Genomic DNA, 17,498 nt, shown 5'->3' with positions numbered 1-17,498 from the left:
TTCAGAGAAATGTGTTTATTTTAAAACTGATATAAAAAATTATATTTCACGAGATTTAGAATGAAAGGATCTTAAATTGAAATTTAAGCAACACCGATACCAACATCGAGGGCGATGGTCAGAACTTTCCAAGCTGGCTAAAGATATTTGGTAGAGAAACAGCAATACACTAGCGTCTTTATTTTCGTGCTACAAACCAGTAGCAGTTTCACGATTTCCCGTCACGCGATTCCCCATTGTTCCACCGATAAGACGCGGTGTTAAGGTGGCTGGCGCTATTGTTTGCCAGAAGTCGAAGTTGCGCTCAAGCCGGCCGTTATTAGCGCGCGAACGTACGAGGTAGAACTAACGATTTTGGAATGTTATCGTCGGGATTACCACGGGAAGAGAGAACTTTGTCGAGGCAGTTAAAAGTTAGACGGTGAAGAGGGTTCCAGGGAACAGCCAGCATCCCGGAGTCTCCGGGAACTATAAAATCTCACGCGATGCTTACGCCCAAGAAATGATTTATCCCTAACGAATTCGAAGCTTTGCCTCTGACGCTTCCTTCGCCCGTTAAGATAACGCCCTTAATTGCCTTCCTCTTAGACGTTTCTTCTGAAATTGAAGAAGCATTTAACGAGCTTTCGAACGCGATCGAGTGCGATGTATATTTGTTGGTGAAAAATTTTCTTTCTTCGAAGAACTTTCGAACGTTTGTTCTTCATTGAAACTCATCAGGCTGAAGTTACGGTGGTTGGTAGATAGCGAACGGGTTACTCTCCATTGTTTAGCGCAGCGATAGTTACGAGCTTGATGGAATACAAAATAGAGACGTGACCTAGCTGAATCGAGGGATGAATCGAGGGGATGGGGATCCCGATGGATAAGGGGAAAAGAGAAATAAATCGGGGTAGAAAACGGTAGACAATGACGATTCATCGACGCGTAACGTGCGAATTTCCAAGCGAATATCGCCGCTACGATCGGTCGGGTAAAAGGTGTCGAAAAGAGATTGCGAATGTCACTGATGATGAAGAGAAATGTAATTGCGGGAACGAGATTCGAATGGAATTGAATTCGAGCTGTGAATTTGGAAAGCTTTGATAGTTTCCTTACTTGAGAAAGGGGAAAATTAGCTGAGATAAACAATTCACATTTTTATCTAGTAAATTTTTTCTACTTCAAATAATCTTGTATTTGAATTTGATAAATATCAACAAATTTATTAAATCTAATGAAAAATTTTATAGAAGCATTATTAGATTCTAAAAATAAGTAGAATCCCGATGCAAATTATATTGTTGAGAAGATGAGGTGTAGAATAGAAAGATTTGGCATAGAAGGGTGTGAATAAATAAAAAAGAAATAGTATTGACTACGTGTCGAGAAAGAAGACGAAGAGAATATTACGTGTATGTCTGTGCAAGACCTCAGTGTCTGTTGTTCGAAGTAACGCAACAACGCGGCTGGATCTAATGGTGCGAAGTTCCGGTTGCATTCGCTTCACAGCCAAGTTTTATCGTTCTAGTTGCGACTTCGGTGACAATTTTTGAGTAGTCTTTGTGTTGTCCGCTTTGCCTGCGAATCTCTCGTTTCCATCCCCCTTTTCCTGCTTTCCACCCTACTCCTTGCTGTTTATCCTTTGTCGAAGTACTAGCTACGATCGCCTGGTTGCATCCAAATTTTTGGCAATGGACCAACGTGAAAGGGTTTTGTTCTTTTTATTAGCAGGCTTTCCTTGCTTTCACCACTTCATATTTTATTCAACGAATATCTTTTACTTCTAACGATCTCTCTCCCCTTAAAATATCATTTTCTTTTTTTTTCGGTGGATGATTTAAATTCCATGTAATTTCTAGCTGAAATTACGGCTGGAAATTCGAATGCAATTATGGTTGAGTTGTAAATTGAAAAAGGTTCCTATGCACGAGATCGTTCGTGTTCGACACGTATCAAAGGATCTGTGCTGGCCTAAAAGAAAGTCGTTAAAATCCTTTATTTCGTCCTGTCGTGCTGCTAATTGCTTCATATCGAAACTCGTATCGACATGCGACTAGGAGGAATTTTTTTTTGTTCACGATAGCTTGAAAAATATATGTGTGTTTAAATAAAAACATGATTTATTTACTGCCTTAGAAACTTTATTTCTTAGTATTATACACTCATAGTCGCTTATTTGGTAATTTTACAAATTATACGATCTTACATATTTAACAATTCTTATAGGCATCTTAGTTTATTTAGTTTCGAATAACGTCTTGAAATTGTCATGCAATTTTCTTCTGATTTCTGACAGACAAAAAGTATTACGTCGATATCTAGATTGTTATGGAAAGCCAGTATCGTGTTTCGAGCGGGTATAATAGTACCCCTCCTTAAATGATTCATTCCTGTGGAACACGATATTGTACTTTGGATCATGTACGCTTGATTTTTGCACGAACATGTTCACTTCCCTAAATTTCCGCTATTAACTCTTGTTAATATCCCTTTAAAGCAACGCCACGTACTATTATCCGTGGATAGATCTAAATTACTATAATTTTTGAAGAATTTTCTCGATTTAACGTAAGTACCCAATAATGTGTCTTTATCGGCTTGATGTATCACTCAATGTTTATTACTTTAAATTGCCTGAATTTACTAACTTGTGCAAATTTATGCACACAGCTGTACGTTTTCTTTTAACATTCATGCAACGATATTTTTCACAGAAATTATGAAAAATTTTCTCCGGTAGATCGTTTATTGCTTTAATACAGTACGATATGATAAATGAACTGGAAGCATGGTAGTAACGTAAACATGTATTACAAAGTATTACTCAACACCTCTCTCATTTTCACAACAGGCATGACCTCGGCTCGCAGGTTAATTTTCTCAAGCTCCACCTCATACTTCACCCTAAACTGACCTTATTCTCAAGTGCATACCGTCAGCCATTCCTAGCGAGCACGACCCAGCTACCCCATAAAATTATCGTGTCTTTCATATCCAACATAAGATCGATCAAAATTAAGGATCACTCAGACGAACAATATTATGCTTCCCATCGATCAATTTTCAAAAAATTATTTTAAAATCTCTGTTGTATGTACAAGGGTTTCATCTCTTTTCTGTTTTTTTTTTTCTTTTCCTTATTATTTTTCAACATTGTCTTTTTCTATCTTCAACGCGTCGTAAACACCATAGAAATGTTGGAATGTAAACTCTTGGAAAATGAGGAAATCCGGACAAGATAGTTAGAATTTTCGCAGGCTCTTTCCGGGTAACATACGTTCGAACTTGCTCGTTCCATCCTTTCGTTCTGACCTACTAAATTATTCAATTCATTTCCTTGCTACCCCCCCAACTAACTCGAACTCCAACAACCGTCTTCCTTTTTCTTCTTTCCCTCTTCTTTCGCTCGTGACTTCATCCCACGGCCGGTCACGTCCATCTTGAATTCAAGTTTCGCTTTTTGTCACGGATTTGACGTTGTTACCTCCGTTGAACGTCTCCGGGGAGGTTCACCCTCTTGGTCGTGGAAAATAGACCGCGTTATAAGTAATGCATGTCGAGTTTCGTGTTGTCCTCGCGTTTTTCTTCCTCGCTTTAAGCGAGTCGCTTAACCCGCCGAGGTCGTGGCCTCTTTTATCGTGAGAAAGGTTACACAATCGTCTTTCTACCGGAAGTGATCTTTTTCAAAAAGTATTCCAACATTTATGATAATATTTTACGCTAGGTTTTTCGAAAAATATCGCAAACAGCAACGAACTTAAATGTCTTCCTACGTTGGATATAAGAAACAGTGAAACTTTTTCCTTTTTCATTTCTTCCATGTAGGTACTTACCATTTTTCGAGATAAACGGTGGCTAGTAACAGCGTGAAAACTCTATAACTTCACTGTGTATGCGTGTGTCTGTGTTTTAATATTCACTGTAAACTGTAATATCACCACTTTTCTGAAAATTTAAAATTATGTAAACGATTATGCGAGCTGATGTTCCGGCGCATTAACTTCTTAATATACCTCTAACGACAAGCTTGTTGTCTTTTATAGAAATTGTATTTGGTGCAGAGCTTGGAAGCAGCCTATATACCTGGAGGGTGGTGACGATGTGGTGAGTCAAAAATGAAAAATTGATTATTATATTCGTTTATTATAATGCGTCGTAATTGATGAGAAGACGAGGCGAAAATAATTATTAAACAAAGGATAATTGATCCTGCAGGCAATATCGCGGGTAGACAAGATGCATCCGCGGTGTAATGAAATTCCTGCTGAATTTCTGTCGATATCTACTTGCCACGTACGCGAGCATTGTTTTCCAGAGCGGGCTTAAAACGGTGCTGAATTAGCGCGAACACAAAAGAACAACATTTCCCCGTTGGAAATGTACCAGTTACGTTATTACATTGTTCGTCTTTATGCGCTTAGAAAATGATTAATTATGTTGTGCATCCGAGAGCTTCCGTCGAACTGAATTCGAGCAGCGTCGTCGACGACGAACAATGCTTCTCGTTTCTTGGATTGAATTAATAATTCTCTTGATTCTGGCCTTATTGCATTACGACAATGGGATTTTCGTTGAGTCATTCCTAAGGAAGAAGAAACTGTTTGTAAAGTACATATAGGAAATAAGGGAAATTTTGAAAATTTCGTTTTGATATTGTTCTGAATATAACATTTGGAAAAATCTTTTATCTTTTCCTTTGCAATGCAGTTTCTTCTTTGAATTTCAAGCTGAAAGGATTTACGAGGGTTGTAGGAAGTTGAAATCGTTCGTCGAATTTTGGCAATTTCGTACGTTAAGACCTGCAGAAACGGTTCTTTATCCCAATGTACCAAAATGACAGGGGTAAGTTGGTGAAAAAGATTCATCCGAAAGAATCTCAAAGCCGTTTTCTCTCTGCTGGAAATAACCGTGTCTGATTTATCGAGCGCATCACGGTGTAATTTAGCAAAGACGAGCACGCCATTCCTCTTTAGCCTTAGCATCTGGAATATATATATACACACACACATATATATATATATATGTATAGGGTATATACCGCGAGACGTAGCTGTTCCTCGAAGCATGTTCACTCATTACCGCGACCTAAGAAGCGAAGCCGAGGCTAGAGGCGGAATCGAGCGAAACGAGATTAAAACTCTGAAGGAAATACTGTGTAAATTCATTGCTGCCAGGTGTCTGGTCCGTCGAAAAGGGGCCACCGTTGCACGAGGAATTTCTGATAGCGTTAAAATGCGCCTAACGAGCGCTCTCCCACTTTCTCGCCACCCTTCGCTTACACCTCTCGTGAACGCTTCCCTTTTCAGCTTTACTCGTTGCACACCGGTCCCTTCGATTGCTCGTTTTCTTTAATCGACGAACCAACTGTACAAGTACGAAACGCTCTCTCGCCTCGACGTTGCTTTCACAGTTTTTACGTGCATCCGTTCCGATGTAAATTCTATTACCGGTAGAGTAGGGTTATTGAAAGTATCGAAGTTGAACCGAGAAAATGTCCAAATTTAATGAATCTCGAAGAATTTCAAATAATTTTATAATTATTTAATGCTGAGGTTTGTTCGAAGCTTATATTATTATTATTAGATTAGTGAGCAAAATTAGTTAAGAAAGCTCATTAGTCAAAACTCGTGATTTTCATTGAAGAGGGTGGAAACTGGATTCAGAAGTTCATTGGAACTTGTCGACTTATCCCTGTAATTAGATTGAAGGTAACACTTAGCGAAAATGTTTCTTCCGTTCCTCGAAAATCCCGGCAGATTAATTTGCAATTATATACGTGATACTAGTTTCCCGAGAATGAAGTCGCAAACTTTCTCGCATTCTAGCTCTTGTCGTATATCATAATACTTGCATAAACTTCCGGATAGGGAAATATGAAGTTTAAGAAAGTTCCGAGTGGTGGGTGGAACGCGAACGACACCTAACTATTCTCGCTTAAAAATTCGAAAAATTCGAAAAAAGAAGAATGCGCTTGTACTGTCCTTCATTCTTCTTGCTGTATCAAGAAGAATTTTAGCGAGAAATTTCTTGGAAATATTTATCCATTCTCGTCCCTCTGTTTCTCTTTGTAAAATTTTCTTGCCCTTAAGAGGGAAATGTCATTTGAAATAAAAGTACTCTTGGGTGAAAGGTTAGGTGGATAGGGGGGTAAGAAACGTCGTTTCGCATGAAGAATTTTTACAAAAGTAAAACGATGTCACTCGAGAAGACGTCTTATTGAGCGTTTTATTATCGGGACGAAGTATAAAGAAGTAAGAGAAGCGTTACTTTAGAATAGTGGCAATTTCGAACGTCCAAGTGTAATGAAATGTGACAGTAAGGGAGAAGAAAGTTGGAGGCGCGCGAGCGGTTGCGAGAAACGAAAGAAGAAAAACGTCGAGTGTTAGAAAACTCGAATATACGAGCTTGATGACAGACTGAATGTCTATTTGAAAAATATTTCATTTCGGATCTTTTAGTGTAAGAAGGTTCCTCTGAGAAAAATAAGTATATATTTGAAAGACTCGAGCAGTGATCAAATTTAGCCGAAGAATTTTCCAAATTTTTCAAATTTCTGAAATGCTCTCGAAGGGAATGAAATTTCCATATAGATAATTCCATAAGAGGAAATGAATTTAGTCGAGTCGGGCAACGAACGTCATATACGTTCCAGAAGATCTATAGTCTATAGCCTCAAAATCAATTAGCGGTGGACTTATAGTACTTGCTACCCAGACCCTTCGCATAAAGGGTGTTTCAAGGGTCATTGCCGGAAGATCATAAATTAATAATATTATCCTAGCCAGGGTATTCGAAGAGATGCTTCCATGTTTCACCTCCGAGCCGTTTAAATGCATAGATACTTGTCCCACTTATTACACTTTAATTACTTAATTAAATATTAATTACACGAAGAAATATGGATAGTATCTTCTGACGATACCTAAATCATATGTAAAATGAATCTAGACTCGGATAAAGATAAAGCACATCAGTTACTTTCTTTATAAACAAGAAAATGGATGCTCCTCTTCTCATCAATCTTATTTTTCCCTCGCTGTCGCGCGTTTCACACGAGCAGGAAATACAAGAACATTAACCATCAAACTTGAACATTTTCCCGAGGCCGAGTCTTTTCTCGTTACACCAGAAATTATCCGTGAAATGACCGTGGACAGAGTACGATTAATTTTCATTCGTCTCCGTTCACGCGTGCATGCAATTTCCATGCACGTTTTGCTTGGAAAGTTGAGAAATAGCTGTGCAGGTATACGAATACAGAGACGGTGAATTGGGCCGTGCTCGTGGTAAAAGCTCGCTGACCCGAGTGTAGTAATACGTTCCGACACCTTAGATTGATTAAGCGGCAGACAGGCTGCTTGAAAATGTCTCGCATCTGTCACCGAGCTTTTCCACCTCCGAGCAGTCTCGCGCGCTGAAAAACACCGTGGCGAACCAAAAAGAATTCTCTATATTCGTGGTCATTCTTCAGGGTGTAAACCCACCCCATTGTTCGGTCGAAGGAAACCTTCTTACCAGATACTTCTGGTGAAGGGTTTTCAGCCAGTTTCTATTATTATCCGAAAAATTCGAGACGATATTAATTCTTTCGGTGTTAAAAAAGGAAAGAGAATAGGAACAGAAGGAAAGAAAGAAACGTAGGTGTTCCTCGCGTGGAAACTGTTTCCAATTTCGCGGATGTTTCGTCGCGTACTGAATCGTCAAACAGCGAGTTTCAGGGAGGACTATTTTTCATTTCCTAAGTACTCGCTTCTTTTAGGATCATCTCTTATATAGTTTCTTGGAAATTTATGCTACATTTATGTAATTTTTAAAGCGTTAAGATAATCAAGATTCTTAGTGAAAAACAAACAGAAAGAGATTATCAAGATCTGCCCGGGAAGGTACCGAAAACTCCTCTCACTTCTTGACAGGGTGGTCCTAAATTTTCATTGCAAAGTAACTTTGGAAAGCAAGCTTGGCGGTGTGGCTTTGCGAGGGGATTTACCGGTGGCCCGTTTCTCTCATTGTTTTCACGACGTTAGGATGATGGAAGGGCTAGGAGGAGAGGCTTCGTCGAAGAATCGTCGCCAGTCCGAAGTTTCGACCCCTTGAAAACGATTGTTCTCGAGCAGCCCCGCGAAAACCTAGCCGGCTTTCTCCTTCCTTTTCCACTTAAGTAATGGTTCTCGCCGGTGTTGCAATTTCTGGCTAATGGAACGATATCCTACTTCTTTTTTCGTCCTTCCGTTTGTTGGCTACGCGAGCGGCCACGCCAGCAACGGCATCCGGTTTCGAGTGATTGTTTCGTCGCGGTATATGCAAATTCACCTATCGAGCCACGCAATTAACAAATTACAACACGATTTTCCTAATTTTTCCTTTTTCGTTTTCTCATTGCGATTGTTGGGAATTTTAAATATCTACGACTGCAACTCTACCTATCAAAGATGTTTGTATTTTTAACAAAATTTATTTAAAAAAATAGAATCTCAGTTCCTTTGATATCTCGCAGTTGGAAGATTTGTTCATCGAGAATTTCTCGTTTGCTCGCGATAGAAAACACCGGTTCTACGAGTGATTTTGTGAAAATTGAGTTCCATCTCGTTTCGAGCACGAGGTTGAATCACGATCCTTAAGGATCGGAAAGAAGAAGCATTTCAAGGATAATCCGTAGCATCGTTGCGTCTGTACAGGTAGCAATCAGGACACAAGAGAAGCCCGATTGAGATTGGCCGGATTTAAGCATCATTAGTAGACGCGCAGCTACACATATGTAGGTAGATGAGTAAGCTGATTGAGTTTATCGGATCGGCGAATTGCCAAGCGTCTCCTCGCTGAAGGACCCTCTTTCATTTCCAATTCTTGCCCGTTTCTCGGCTCGTTCGTTTCAACCAGTTCGTTTCGTTTCTCTTTTCTTTTATCTTCCTTCTCCCTTTCGCCTACGTCTTCTCGATAAAAGTTCAATAATCCTATGGACCCGATGTAATCCAGCACCGACGATAATCCGAGCTTTCGTTAATTTATTATTCACGTAGACCTGGTGTGCAGCTCGGTCGAGTGCTTTACATTTACGCTCGAATCGAACGGTTTCGCTAAATTGCGTGAAAAGGGGCTAATTCGTTGTTTATTTTCCTTTTAGTATGACAATTTATCCAAAGGTAATTTCAACATGTTCAATTTTTGATGATGTTCATAAAATTAGAAATGAAGAAATTTCTAAACAATTTTTTCTTTTTCTTTCTTATTGAACTTAATGCATTCTAGAATCTCATCAAAAATAGTGATATCAGTTCTTCCATCGGTACTCGCTATCCAAATATTTATATTCGAACGAATTCATCTACGAGTAATTAGGGGATTGCACGAAATATAGCAGTATTCTGGTCTCAACGATCTGTAAGTTGAAAATCGCAGCAACCGATGTTGTATTTCAATTAATTACACGAGCGTTTCCCATAGAACCCGATAAGCTTCATGAAAACATAGCTACGTGCAGCTGATCCAATCGTCGACTGAATCGTTCGAATAAGCAATTATTTAATCACGCGTGCGGAATGGACGGTACACGATAATTGTGCCAAGCACAATTAACTCGAAAACATTCAACTTACGATTGCGCCGTTCAATTAACAAGAATCGAACATTTTACAAAGTCGTTCCTATGAAATGAAAGTTACTGTCTTTTTTCAAAACCATGTTTTTTAAAGAACGATGATAATAATAGAGAATATAAAACTAAATTAAAATGAAGGCTCTCTGCATGGTCCGCTGTCCGAGGCTTACAACTTTTCCCTATAAGATAAACATTCTTATGAATTCTTACCAAAATTGGGAGTACCAGTAATTAATGCAATCCTCAAATTAGCATAGTTCACTCTAGAATGTTTTACAAAATAGTTTAGCGATCATTCAAGGAAAGCTAAGTCGAACGTCAGTGGGACACGACTAATTGTAAGATCAAGTTTCCAAGGGCTGTCCCTACGCTCAGCAAGACAGTTACTGTCTCCCACTGATATGGACAATTTATTGTCCGGATATCAGTGCATGGTTTGTCACGAACACACACTAGCACAGCCACTGTCACGTCGCTGGTATAAGATCACGGGGTTACAGGCTTAGGAGGGATGAGCAGTCGGCTTTATAGAGACACTACGGTCACCGCTTGTAATACGCCCCTGGCAGAACCGGACAAATCCCATAAATGTCTCGTAGCATTTGCCGAGAAGGGACATTCTAATTTTCAAGACACGAACCGTCGCGTTTGCTTGTTTGCATCGCGAACTCGCCTTTGAAATTGAATTCTCCTTGATCCTTGCCACTATATCTTACTCTAAGCGAACGAAATTCTATTTCTAATCGAATTTCAAATATACAGTTTGACTTAATATTATTTTCAAACCGGTGGTATAAATATGTTCGTTGTCTCGAATAACGTTTGCAAATGAAATTATTTAGGAGCGTGCGACGAATGGCACGTTAATAAAAAGCGTATTTTCGATACGGCATATAAAAATGCATTTTATTGTACGCGTTGCAATAAAATGATGTTTGCATCGGTGTATCGCGCAAAACGTTCTATTAAATCAGTTCGTGGAACCATGCGAAATATGTTTCTTTTACCGTCTCTTTTTGTCGAATGACGAACATTGTTCCGTAAATACCTAAAAGAGTAGTAAACCATGTATCGATTTTAATTAAACTCTCAGTCTTTTGCATTGAAAGCAACTGGTATATCAAAGTTCTATTCACGGTTCATCGAAAAAGCGCTTCGTTATTGACGTCGAATCAGAGTTACATTTGTATTCACTGATTCTAGGATATGTCTGGCTTTCATTCGGCGTTATAATTAGGATTGTCTGGCTGTAGAATTGTCTAAGCGTTAATGAATTCCAAGCACGAAAGGGCTAAGTGTTCGGGGGTTCCGAGGCGCATACTTGAAAATGGCGCTAACAGAGGTGTTTCTGATAAGAGTATCTCACGATGAAATTAGTCATCAATTCTTCTACTTTTTTTTCTTTCATGATTCTACCCTCTATATTTTTACGCTTTGATAGTTTTCTATTTTCACATTCGTACAATATTTCCGCGCTATATTTCTCTGGCATTACACTTCCACTCGCTGTATAATTCTTCCATTCCCATATTTACCATAGACAAGCGCAGTTATTCAAAGCAGAGCCGATTCTTTAACAAAACAAATTACGCTGGTCCGCGTTAGTCTTCAAGCACAGTTTAATCTACGCGTCGACCTAACAAACCCGGTCGGAGTAAGGGGTGTATGGTGCGGTTTCCCCGTACCCGATTCGCATGCATGATATATCCACAAGGGCTAAAACAAATCTTACGTTAGTACGCTACCGCTGTGGGGGCTGCATGAACATAATTCTCGGCACGGTAAATCGCAAGATATCTCGTTTGGCCCCCGACACTTATTCACCGCCGCCACACAGAACGTACACGCCGAGGGCTGAACGCACGCGTGTGCAACCTTGTTACACGCATAATTTTTAAAAGTACTTACCAAGCATTTACGGCCTCGTAAACAAGCACAGTTATCTCACGGTTGCCTCTCTCGTTTCGTGTATACGCGGCTTCTATTGCAACCTGCGGGAAATAGTGTCCGGCGAGAAGAAACAGCATTGTTTATCGTTTCTGTCAGGGGACGGTTAGGCGAATGATGCTTTATACGTTGTTCTTCTCTTATCGCTTTTCTGTCTGACGCTTTCAGCACGGAAAATTGGCGAGGATAAGGTGTGCACACGTTTCCTCGGTTTCGAGATAGCGCATCCTTGAAAGCGGATGTTTTAATAGATTTTGATATCTTGGGTTATAAAAGAAAGTTTTTATTCAGTGAAATATATTCCATGCTATTTTCGATATTACGGGACTGTATCTCATTGAAATACTGTAATTATTTGCTGCGTTTCAAGTGATAACGATCTCATTAAACATTTCAAAATGAACAACTACGTGCATCGTTGAAATTTACTAAGTATTGTTTCGAATCGATCGACGTGTTACATTCATTAACCTGAATTTTAGTAGAAGAAACGCATAATCAATCTCTCTGATCAAATATACCCAAGGGGTTAAATTGGATATTCGTGTATTGAAGAAGTCATTGATAAAATTATTAATGTCGAAGGCATCATCGATTAAATGAATTTTCATTTCTGATATAACCATATTGGGAAGGTGTAAATGTTTCAATTATCTTTTTGAAGCAATGCTTTTAATGAGGAAGGTCGATTAATGTTTCTGCGAGCAATTAATTTATTATTCGCGTACGGGAGTGTTTACGGTTGAAATGATTTTCTGCGGGACCGTAACATTAGCGACGATTACATTCTCGAATTTAGTGAGTTATTATTATGGATACGCGCCACTTGGCAAGCGTGTGACAATGGTAAAGTGCCGGCGGGCGGACGCGAATTTGTGATTCAAATTGTCTCTTTCGTAGAGGCTTGGCTACGGTAGTCGTGTGACGTGGAAAAGGTAAACAGCGCTGGTCCGACGGTTAAAATGTAGCTAAAGTGACTTCTAATACAGTGAAACCCTTGATACTTTGTTTGCGACATAATGGAACAGCCGTGTAACCGAGAGTACTCGAAGCTTTTTGGAAATTTCAAATGTCCGAGCACGGGAAGTCGTTTTCGTGTACGAGTGGGGGCCGAATTTCGAATCCTTGAACGAAGCCAACAACCGTTTCACATTTTTAACCGTAGAAACTTGAAAGCTGCTAGCATCGTAGCCGAAATGTTTCGAACGAAGTTAGAAAATATATTTTCATCAATTTTATAACTTCAGAGGAAGATAGGAAAAGAAACCGTTTCCTGTTTTCCAGCACATGGGAATGCAAAGTTTTTTAAGATTTTCTTTCATCGATTCTATAGTTCTGCTAATTAATTTTTTAATTTGTTGTTAACAACATCAATATGCGTTTTTTGTTCAATATTGAACTATGCGTATCGCGTCGAACGAAATAGCGTTATTGCGAACGATCAAATAGCTTTCGAATCGTGCTTGTTTTATTTTATGAGCCAGCTTGGGCGTTGGTTCAGGCTGGATTTTCGAAATCGCGCAGCAGAAGCTCTTTACGAGCTTTCATTCGAACAGCCAATTATACTTTCGCCACGAATGAAACGGCCCCGTCAAACTGTCGGCAAACGTCGAATTGGTTGCGTACAGCGAGCGATTTGCTTTGCTGTTTTACGCGACTCCACGGTACCGACTTAATTGGACAATTTAATGGAACGTCCGTTGCTGTCGGCCAGTACAATAGCTGAATTACGACTTGTATCCTGTTAATTAAATTTCCTTGCACGTCGAATGTTCCTAACTTATCGATTTCGCGGCCATAAAGCTACGTTTCGTGGCGGACTGTCCTTTCAAAGTGAAAACGACGGATTTTTCATAATGCGATACGCTTTCGGTGAAAACGTATTGTACATCTTTCAGAAAGAAAGCTTTAAATAAGCTTGATACGTTGTGTAATGTTTCTCTTGAAACCGTACAACTTCTCTGTACAACGATAACTCATAGAACGCATAATTCAAAAGTTATGCTAACCGAGCGTGTTACGTGTCTAGCTTTGTACGTTAACGTTTAACTAAATTTAGCGAACTTTGCACTGTTTTCAAATTTTTCTCTCCGCATATGCTTCCTTGTCTCTGAATTCCAATTTGAAAATTTTATCTAATTCTTCATCGTTTCGATGCACCATCTATCCTAATAATTTTTAAAATTAATTTCCATAATGCAGCCAGCTTGTCCGTTAGCATCTTCTTATTAATGAATCCGAAGTTCTTCACTCTCAGAAAATAACAAACTTATCAGAATCATTTTTCTTGGAAAATTTGATTATAATTAAAAAGTCGATGTACGTGAAAATAGAAAGGGAAAATTGCATCAGGTTCATTCCTCATCAACCGGCGGGTCACCGTTTAACCGGAAGTTAGTTGAGAAACAGGTTAATCTGACAGCTTCTCGTAAACGTCGAGTAAGTGAAGAAACTTAGCAACGATAGCTAGCTACATGGTCGCTCGTTCTTCATCATGATCGAAGATGCTCGAGTATTTCCTTGGAGGAAGTTCGATAACGTTGAACGACGCGGTCGTAAAGTATGACGAACCGGTACGGAGGCGTCATTAGCGAAAGAGGCGGCATGAGACATTTGGTCGGGAAGAAAAAGGATCCGGTAAGATTCTGTTCGCCGAGCCGGATGATCAGGAAAGATCGAGCGGACGGTTGACCTCGAGAAGCATTTCTCGAGCACGCTCGAGGACGCCGGAAATGGACACGGGAAGGACTTCTCCATCGGACTAAACGAGAATCAACCCCCGGGACGGTTATAGCGTCAGTGGAGCGGGTTAAAGAGGTTGCTCTTGTTGGACACATTGTCAGCTTTGTGAGGCAGAAGACAGTGAAAAATTCGGGAGAAATTCTGTGTCTTCTGACGGAACAGGATCATCTTTGAAATTCATCCATGTTTTTCACTTCTTCTTAGAAAGTTTATTGGAAATAGTGAATGTATGTATGTGAGGTAAATTTATCATTGCGAATCTTCGTCAGAGAGAATCTACATCTTTTATATCGATTCATTATTTCAAAATAAATTATGCTTCCATTGGTAAATTATACCAATAAGTATCTCTGAAATGTATTTTATTGGACACAGAAGGGGTTAAGAGTTTCCTTGGTACTTTTATTGATGAGCTCGCCAATAGATTTCAGACAAGATATACATTTTTCTTTTTCTTTTTTCTGTCTTCTTCTCACAACTCCATAGTTCGTTTCTCGAGACTGTCAACCGTCTCCATAGAATCGAAACGAGTCCGTAGGGATCCATCGAGTCGGCTCACCAACCACCGGAAAATATCCTTCTCGTCTATCTATCTTGGGGAAAACTTATCGTTCGTTACTGGGAAACGGGGTGCTGCCAAGATACCTGTCGTTTGCCAACACAGTTGCTTTCGTCGTTTGACGAAATGCTGGTCGAATCATGATATGTTTGAATGATTCCACTTTGACTCGACAAAAGATTGGAAACAGGATTTTCGAGTAACTTTGTTGGTTCGTTCGTTATTTTTTAGCGATAGGAACATTGATTTCATTTTTATAATAAAGCGAACATTTGATTGGCAATTTTTTCAACTCTCATCTGGTTATTGTTTTCATTATTACGATAAAGGGTTATTGCTATGCATCATCTTGCTCGTTTTCATGATGAGAGAATTACCATCGTTGATATTGTTCGATAATTGAATGTGAATCTTGTTATAGCGATTGTAATTAGTATACAGCTGTGGCCATACCAGTATAACTTGATAATTTCATCCACCTTTGTTAGTAATGAATTATTCTGAACGATGTTTACTTTATTATATCACATTTAAATTGAAATTTCAATTACGTTTTATAATATGTCATATTTACTTCAGAAATGAATTCTAATTACTTAAATGTATATAAGTGAATAGTATTTAATTAACAGTGGTAGAAATTTCATTTTGAAATTAGACTCATAATAGGATAAAAGTTTCATTCAGTCAGGTTGTTATGAAACCTTGCAAAGAAATTTTATAATTATAGCATAATTAATTAAACACGTGAAATTATTCATGGTAATCAGTGTTGAATTCGTTGGTTAGCTTCAAACGAAATTTGCGATGGAATATATAATTCGTTTCCACAGGTAATTTGGAAAGTAGATTGTATCTCTATACAGAAACGACTGAAAAAGATATACACGTTTGCAACACGACAAAATCAATTCTGTAGAATTTATTGTTCTATTCAATAAAATCAGTCCAGAGAAATGAAGCTATAAAGCATAGTTTTGGTTAACTATAAAATAAAACGTAATTGGTGCAATATTTTCAAATAAAAGTTTGACGAATAATCACTTCTATATTGAATTCAGTATTCTTGAAATGTAATATTTATTCAGTGTATCGTTTGATGGAAAAAGTAGAGTATTAATAACAATATCTATTCCAAAATGGTAATTTTGACAAATGAATTTCTTGAACTCATTGAATAAATTGTGCCAGTTAATGAAGCAGAGTGAATACATTTGAAATGATGAATTGCTTCACGCGCTAAGTATCACACGCAGCCCATTAATACAAATCATTGCAGTATCTGTAATTATCTCTGGTAATCAACCGTCCGTCGAGGTGGATCTATTGTTTCACCAGCTCCAATCTTGTGCCTATCTAACTGTTCCTCCGCTCTACCTTCCTCTTGTGCCGATCCTGTCGTACTCACTATACAGGAGCCATTGATTTTCAGGATGTTGGACAATGCTCTCTCGGTGGTCAGCCGCAAATAAACCTAATCACGACTAGGGGGTGTCCGGAATTGTCAAGCCACTTTCGCCACCTGTCTCTGCCCACTTTGAAAATTAGATTAGCATTTCAATCGACGATATCGTACTTGTTTATTCAGAACGATCATCATTCGTTGCTCGAAAATTAGCATCGAACAATTAATAGTTAAATGCATAATAATCGTTGAAGATCATGCGTTTAATTAGAATGATTACGTAAGATCACATGGAGTATGATAATCCTCGGATGCTGACAGGGATCAGATATGGTAAAAGATTAATCTCTTTAGCTCCTCCTATCTACTGTAGTCTAATTTAATATTCTGTACTTCTTCCGGGTGTAATCCGCTTAGGTGCTTGTACGAGCATTATATTTACGTGTGCTTAAAACTTAAAGTGTCTCCATTTATTCCATACATGATTTGTATTAGATATTTGAATTTCAAAATGTTACGATAGAATGGTAGAATTCGAAAATCGTTAAGGGATCAGGCTCTCGACCTAGTTTACGCGAATGGTGTTGACACGATTTCGATTAGCAATTACCGGAAGCATCGGGTCGAAGAATCGAGTCCCCGAAGAGTCGGGTTTTATTGTTAGAACGATTCACGTCGCAGGCGACGATGCTCGTCGACGCGTGTAACACGAGACGCGAGCAGGTGAACAGAGCAAAGGGAACTTCTCAAACAGGAAACGTGGATTTCCTCGTTGCTCGTTCCGTATAACAATGTCTCCTCATCTCGCCGGGATCTTTACGCTTTTCCACGGTAATGAGGGTGGATGGGGACACTGGAACCGGGTAGATTTAATTTCCCTTGGTCCTTACACTCGTCTTCCTCTTCTCCGATAGACGTTCGCGTTGCCAGCCTCGCCGTTCCGTGCCCCTTTTTCTTCGATTAATTGTTCCACGGATCAGAACGGTAGTAGTCTTTCAAAGGGTACGTCTACCTTTGTTGTGGGATCCTTTTCGATTCCTTCCACGATTTTACACCGCTTCGTTACGATTCGTCTTAGCGTTCGTATCCTTTCCTCGCGTAATCCAGACTCACCGACGAATAAACTTCAAAGTAATTTCGTAATTCAGAATTTACGCAAGCTAAAAGAAATCAGCTTGTCGGTGGATTAAAACAGCGCGTCATAATCTTTTCATACAAATCCGTATATTATTATACGGATAATTCCCTGAAACCTACGATCCATAATT

General features: G+C 39.1%; 1 protein-coding gene across 7 annotated transcripts in view; it reads left to right on the top strand.

The window, feature by feature from the left end:
* LOC117610975 (TWiK family of potassium channels protein 9) overlaps positions 1-17,498 on the top strand; it is a 222,782-nt gene that overhangs the window by 66,542 nt on the left and 138,742 nt on the right. For 5 of the 7 annotated variants that reach the window (XM_034338846.2, XM_076693346.1, XM_076693345.1 and 2 more), the window contains one exon: positions 4,026-4,086. The exons of the other annotated variants lie outside the window; for them this stretch is intronic. The gene's annotated coding sequence lies outside the window, so the exon portion shown is untranslated. The remainder of the gene's footprint in view (positions 1-4,025; positions 4,087-17,498) is intronic. 7 annotated transcript variants of the gene reach the window in all.

This window comes from Osmia lignaria, chromosome 3, assembly GCF_051020975.1.
Source record: "Osmia lignaria lignaria isolate PbOS001 chromosome 3, iyOsmLign1, whole genome shotgun sequence".
NCBI classification, from domain to species: Eukaryota; Metazoa; Arthropoda; class Insecta; order Hymenoptera; family Megachilidae; genus Osmia; species Osmia lignaria.
This window is presented reverse-complemented; position numbering and strand designations above follow the sequence as displayed.